This window comes from Vidua macroura, chromosome 2 (assembly GCF_024509145.1).
Source record: "Vidua macroura isolate BioBank_ID:100142 chromosome 2, ASM2450914v1, whole genome shotgun sequence".
Lineage (NCBI taxonomy): Eukaryota > Metazoa > Chordata > Aves > Passeriformes > Viduidae > Vidua > Vidua macroura.
Genome location: NC_071572.1, coordinates 58746041 through 58752892, shown reverse-complemented (window position 1 = coordinate 58752892; position 6852 = coordinate 58746041). Strand labels below are relative to the sequence as shown.

The 6852-nt window shown below is 38.2% G+C and overlaps 1 long non-coding RNA gene across 1 annotated transcript; it reads right to left on the bottom strand.

The window, feature by feature from the left end:
- Window positions 1–1545: 1545 nt before the first annotated feature.
- Window positions 1546–6260, bottom strand: LOC128804030 (uncharacterized). The gene is made up of 3 exons (XR_008435907.1): window positions 6012–6260; window positions 1980–2299; window positions 1546–1887 (listed from the first exon to the last, which is right to left on the bottom strand). It is a non-coding gene; the product is annotated as an uncharacterized LOC128804030 (long non-coding RNA).
- Between the last annotated feature and the right edge of the window lie 592 nt (window positions 6261–6852).

The window sequence follows — 6852 nt, the reverse complement described above, 5'->3', positions numbered from 1 at the left end:
AACCTAGTAGAAAGAGAGAGGAAAAATGCTATTAAACCTAGCTTGTAGACCTACCAGGAAAAGGACACATAAATACTCTGACTTCAGGGTATCACAGCTAAGTGCACTAGATTGACAGAACACCCGCACTGATATACCCCCCATAATGATTATACCCACACTGTTAATAGATTAATTTCTCTATGAGTGCTCAGTAAAGGAGGTAGCCCAGAAATAGCTAAGAATGAAGGTTGTAGTAAAATAATTATCTACTGACAAAAAATCACTTCATAACTTAATGCATACACAATAGGCACACCCATATGCTCTCTCACCTGTACAAGTACAACATTATATGAATATCCTTACACACATTTCAGTTACTTTTCACTGGGTATTGCTTACAAATGGCACACAACAACAACAACAACAACAAGATATTTTGGCCTTACTAAGCTTTCCTAAAGATATTTAGCTATTTGAGATGCTTTCCTGGCCTCTATCTGCCACTTGCCAAGGGAATAGGTCTCCTGTAGGTCCTATGACTTGGATGCTAAACCAGATGTTTTTAATACACTAAAATACCCGAAATCACAATAGACTCCTGGTTTTTGGCAAGTAGCATGCCAGTTTCTGGGATCAGAATTTGCTGCATATCTCTGCAGCTGTAACTACAGCAGTCATTTTGGCAGGCTTCAGGTACCAAAATGTAAGACAGACAAGTCATCATGCCCAAACTCTAGCGGCTGATCTCCAAAAGGCTGCATATCTTCCATAAGTTCTGTCTCAAACCTGCCAACTCCATTTAGGTGTATTGCCATCTGAGGTGGCAGAATATACCCATGTTTATGTAGCTGAATCCTGCCACAAGTCTCTATTAATTATAATAGGAGTGCAGACATCTAGTTCACATGAACATAATGAGGGAAAAACTTCACTCATTTGCTCTTCTACTTCTTATTAATAGTAATAGTTTGAAGACAGCAAAATGATGATGCCAAGTTGTTGTTTTTTTTTTTTTTTTTAATATTTTGGTTTTTTGTCTTTCTTTTAACCCACTTTTATTTAGTTGTGTTTAAATGAATGTTGAAGTGAACTTTATACTATTTCTGGTGGCAGTAGGTCAAATCAGGATCTATTTATATTTATTTCTGTTTTTCTCTCACTTCACCATTTCTGCTTTAAACTCCTTTATTCACAAATTTTAATAAAATAGATGAAGACTACAAAGAAATGGAGCATTTTCTATTTGTAGAATTTGTACAAATATAATGTCATGTCTTTCTTATTAAGTAGGTATGTCATATTAAATGCAAGATAGCCTATCATTCATCTTTGTGAATTCTTTTGAATTCAGAAGGGAATATGGCTTTTATAGAGTATATATAAACTAAAGTAAAACATAAAGCTATTAAAACACTGTTTAAGTAATAACAGTTTCTAATAATTTTAAAAACCTCCAAAAATATAATTCCAATAAAATAGAGTTCAGATTTTGTGAATTTTGTTTTATCATCTTCAGCATAAAAAAACAGCTTTTAGTGAAATTTTCTACTGTTAGTGATTTCTTCAGAGTACACTCAGGGAATATCTCCTTTTCTCTGCTTCCATGAATATTACAGATGAAAACAAAACTCTAAAAGCATATTTGATCTTCAGACCATCTGGTCAGTTCAGCTTCCCATTGTGTCCTCTTTATCTCTGATGATTTTATAGTGGCTTAATGTTTAATTTATGTTCCTTTCTTTTGCAGCTTTGCTCTGTTCTCTCTTTAACAGTCAAATGGATACACATGCTGATGCTTTTTGCACATCCTCACTTTGGACCTTGGCAAGGAATTCAGTCTTGTATTCTGTGTTTGAAACTAAGTATGGAACAGCTCATGCATTTTTCTAACAGAACATTTCCCTAAAGAGGAGAAAAAAAAAAAAAAAAAAGACTAAAAGGACTTTCACAATAGAAAGCCAATTTTTTATTAGAATATGAATCATAACAGTTACCTTTCAAATACAGAATGACAGCAGAGAAACAATAGATGTTTATGTCACCTCGTCTCTATTCACGTGCATTCTTGGAAGATGGTTTCCAGTTTTTACCCTTGGTTTTAGTTGGTCTTGCAAATACAGGAGTTGCAGCGGGTTCAGTACAGGCCAGTCTTAGGAAGACTTCCTGTCACAGCAGAGACTTCTCTGTCAGCTTCCAACTCTTTTCAATGTTGTCTGAGTCTCATTGTTGTTCTCTGGAGTTGCTTCTCATTTTTCCTTCACAAAGCCCTCCTACTGTCATTGAAGCTATTCCCTTCCAAGCATTCTCAGCAGTCCTAAAGGGAAGGAGTAGTTTAGTTGTCAGAAATTTTCACATGACCTAGTAATACGTTTTCTTAAACCACCACAACATATATATTAGGAACAAACAGATACTACCCATCATGACATAGTCACATACCTCTTGCTCATTATTTATAATCTAGGCTGAAAAATAAAAGAATCCTGATCACAAAGCCCTCATAGTAAGACCACTGGCAACATCTCTTTCGGGCTACATTCTTCTAAAGCATTATTGTCCTGAACTGGCCTAAAGAGAAGGGACCAGAAAGAAGCTCTGAGGTGAGTAGCAATGAAGTGAAACAGAGGTGCAGGGATGTCTTTTATTTCACACTTGAAACAGACTCTGTGTCATTAATACAGGACATACAACTAATTAGGCAGAAGGCAATAAGAAAATATAGTGGATATTGTGGAGATAGTAAAGACCAGGGAAGAGGCTAATCTTAGACTTGGAGACTAATATTCAGAGAATAATTCCAAGTAGGGGATCCCAGTTATGTCATCTTCATCCTTTGCGGGAATCTATAACTCTCCACTTAACACACGGAAAAGTGAGGAAGCTTAAGAAGAGTGAAAAAGTTCAACAGAAATATGTGGATCCTCTCTACAGGGGCCTTGTGAATTCAAAGAACTAAAACCTCTTACTTTAAACCAGATTCTATCCTTGTTTTCAATCCTTTGAAAGAAAATAAGAATATGATTATCTCTACATTTTCAGTTACTTGGCTAAAGGATCATAACTGTAAATATATTGGAACACAGAGAAGCAATATCTGTCAGCAGAACCCCAATAAGCTGATCAGAGAAAGAAGCTCTGGCCCCACTCCTCGCTGAGCTGCTATGGGAGAGCAGCAGCCCTAAGGGGACCAGGTGAGACACGTCAAGATCAGTCAATGGGAAATGCTGTTTGCCTTACATCACAGCAGGGTGTCACTGCCTAGGGATATGGAATTTATTAGGTATGGGATGCTGGGGAAGATTGCCTTGGGATTATATAATTACAGGATATTTAGGGGAACTATCAAAGGTGCAATAAGAGACAGATTGTCATGCTGTGTGGCCATGCTTTGGGAGTGATTAGTGCAGTCTGTCCTGTCTTCTTACCAAATTGCATGTGTAATTATTTTCCTGGGTGAGGACCCCCTTATTTTGTGTGCATATGCCACAAGTGCTGAATGCCAGCAACTGATGTGGGACCACAAATCATAAAGGACAACATGTTTAAGTGTCAGCACCTGCATATTGTGTGACTATATGTGTCCATGTGATTGCTTGCAAATAACACAGCAGAGTAGCCCATGAGTAGGATAAGAGGCTTGACAGCCAGGTATTAAAGCAGTCAGAAGCACGAGCCAGATACTGGATAGACTAGAATGTCTGAAAATTGACAACTGGAGAGACCAGAAGTGTCCAAATCATCTATTACAGTGACCAAGAGGTCTAAGGGTTGGCTTACTGACATATTTACATGCATATGGTTATACGAGAATCAAGAGAATCCCATGGATCTACAGGGCAGATTGAGAATTCAAGGTCATTTACTGGGGGGGACTAGATCAACAGTGTGTGGGCTCATGAATGTATGTGTGCACAAAAATATGTGTGCACACAAGTGTATGTGTGAGGGGTTCTGAACTGTGAGGAACTGAAAGGGCATTGGTGGCTTTGGGAGTGACAGAAATCGGGAAAACAAGGTTCTGGGGCAAGTTCCTGCCCTTCGTGCACAAGTCCATGCTGCTGGGATGATCAGCTTTGTATATCTGCAGTCTTTTCCACTAACAGACCTTCACCTTGGACTGGCAGAAAAGGTTACAAAATTAGGCAACTGTTTGTGCTGTGTTTGCATCTTTCTATCTGTCCGGTCCTGTATGGCTTTCTGTGCGTATTGCCAATGTTTCTGTGTGTGCCTTTTGGGGAATGCGTGCTCAGCCTTGCCACTGGCTGTGCTCAGAAACAGAGAGTTGTACTGCCTTTCCCTCAATTTTGCTACCAGAATCAGCAAAATTTTAACAGTATTATCATGGAATCATTTAGGTTGGAGAAGACTGTTATGGTCATTGAGACCAATCATATTCACCAACACTTTTACTCTTTAAAAGTTTGACTTTGTAAACTCATTGTTGTTAAAGTTATTTTTATTTTTATGCATTTTTGAATGGATATTTTATATTAATAGGCCATATCTGGCTTTTATATTGCTATAGTTCTTGGTTCTTGCATGTCAACAGTAAAAGCTACTCATCATTTCAACTAAAGGACAGAAAATCATACAACAGAAACCACATGGCTAATGTGTGAAAATTATAAAAGCTTTAGTAGTTGTCTCGGTGTCATTCACAGTTATGTAGAGAGGTTGCTATAGCTCAATTAAAATTTATATATATATTTATGTATATTTATCTATATGTGTGTATTTTGGGACAGTGATCCCTGAAGTAAAGCAAATTTATTTATCATCCAGTGAAAAAATTGCATATCTGTGTGTAAAAAGGACCATTTCAGATGATGGTTACAAAAATGTACTCCTGAAGGATTATTCATCAAGAAGTTATTTTTTATATACTCAGTACATAAAATCTGCAAGCCTTAGATAAAATTGTCAGAATAATTAGGTTTTTTTCACCTCATCAGCAAATTAAATGTAGTGATTCCAAAGTAGTATTTCTGGAGAAGGCACCAAAAGGGCTGAGGCTGATTCACAGCAGCTAATAAGACAGCACACACCCCACCCAAGCAAGCAAAAGCTACTCATAAAAATAACTTTAATGGGTAATTTCTGTGCTTCAGAATATAGATGAATACTAGAAGGAAAGTGAAGGCATGCTTTTTAACTTCAGACAGAATTAATGTTCTGCTCTTGGTTGGGCGGTAGGGTCTCTGATTAGTAGGTGAAAATAAGGATTTAGATGTGATAGACCAATTTTTGGCATCCATCTTGACTTCTGATGCTACCTTGGTAAATCTCCTTGTTTATAAACTGCTTCAGTTGTAAGAGTTTTGAGGTATTAGTTATTCATGGAATAATTGTAAAAAGACCTACGGGACCTAACAGCAATATTTTCATGCCTAACTATCAAGAAAGGAAAAGAAAGAGGCTCATCAAACTAACAAATATGCATCCACTCTAAATCAAATTTTGGAAAAAAAGGTTTGGCATGAATGTTTTGTAGTCTTCTTGCAAGAGAAACAGACAATTCAATAGAGCAAAATTAATCAGTTTATGTATATGGGCAATCTCACAGGTAGGAATGTTTCTTTATGTAAAATACTCTCTATACATAAATATTACTTCTACACAGTAATTATAATAAGAGGTAGCAATAGTGTTGTAAATCCCTCTCTTAACAGAAGCAGCTTAATCAGGCTAAATCCAACTCTACTGCCATAATAATGTGTGCAAAATATATGTGCTTTCATATAATCATAGATTCATTTAGGTTGGAAAAGACCTTTAAGATCATCATGTCCAACCATTGACTGAGCACTGCAAGTTCACCACTAAACCATGTTACTCTGATCCATATCCACACACCTTTTAAATAATTCCAGAGATGGTGACTCAACCACTTCCTTGGGCACATTGTTCCAGTTCTTTACAGTCTTCTGTTGAAGAAATTTCTCTCAATATTGAATCTAAACCATCCCTCACTAAACCTGACACCATTTCATATTGCTTTCTGTTTGGGAGAAGAGGCAAATCCCTACTTCATTCAGTCACACAACCTCCTTTCATGCAGTTGTAGAGAGCCATAAGGTCCACCCTGAAACTTCTGTTCTTCAGACTAAACATTCGCAGCTCCCTTAGCTGCACCTCATAAAATTTGTGCTCCAGACCCTCCAGATCAGCTTTTTTGCCCTTCTCAGGACATGATCCAGCACCTTGATGTCTTTCTTATAGTGAGGGGGCCCAAATATTGCATCCCAGGTCAGCGAAGGAGATGCAGAAACTGGGATGCACTGGCAGGACACTCACCTTTGAGATAGGGTGATGCGGTGAGACACTTTCCCAGAGTTCTCTGCTTCTTTATGTTAATGACCCCAGTTACATCACCTCTGTTCTCCACGGTTCTAGAATGTTCCCTACTACTGCCTTACCTATTGGTTCCCACTCCCTGCAACTCACAGAATCACAGAATCACAGAATAATGAGGTTGCAAGAGACCTCTAAGATCAACAAGTCCAACCTATGCCTTAATACCTCAACTAGACTATAGCACCAAGTGCCATGTCCAGTCTTTTTTTAAACACATCCAGAGATGGTGATTCTACCACCTCCCTAGGAAGACAATTCCAGTACTTTATTATTATTTCAGTGAATTTTTTTTTTCCTAATATCTAACCTATACCTTCCCTGACGTAGCTTGAGACTGTCCTCTTGTTCTGTCAGTTGCTGCCCGGTGGAAGAGACCGACCCCCACCTGTCTACAGCCTCCCTTCAGGAAGTTGTAGAGAGCAATAAGGTCACCTCTAAGCCTCCTCCAGGCTAAACAACCCCAGCTCCTTCAAACGTTCCTCATAGGGCTTGTGTTCCAAGCCCCTCACCAGC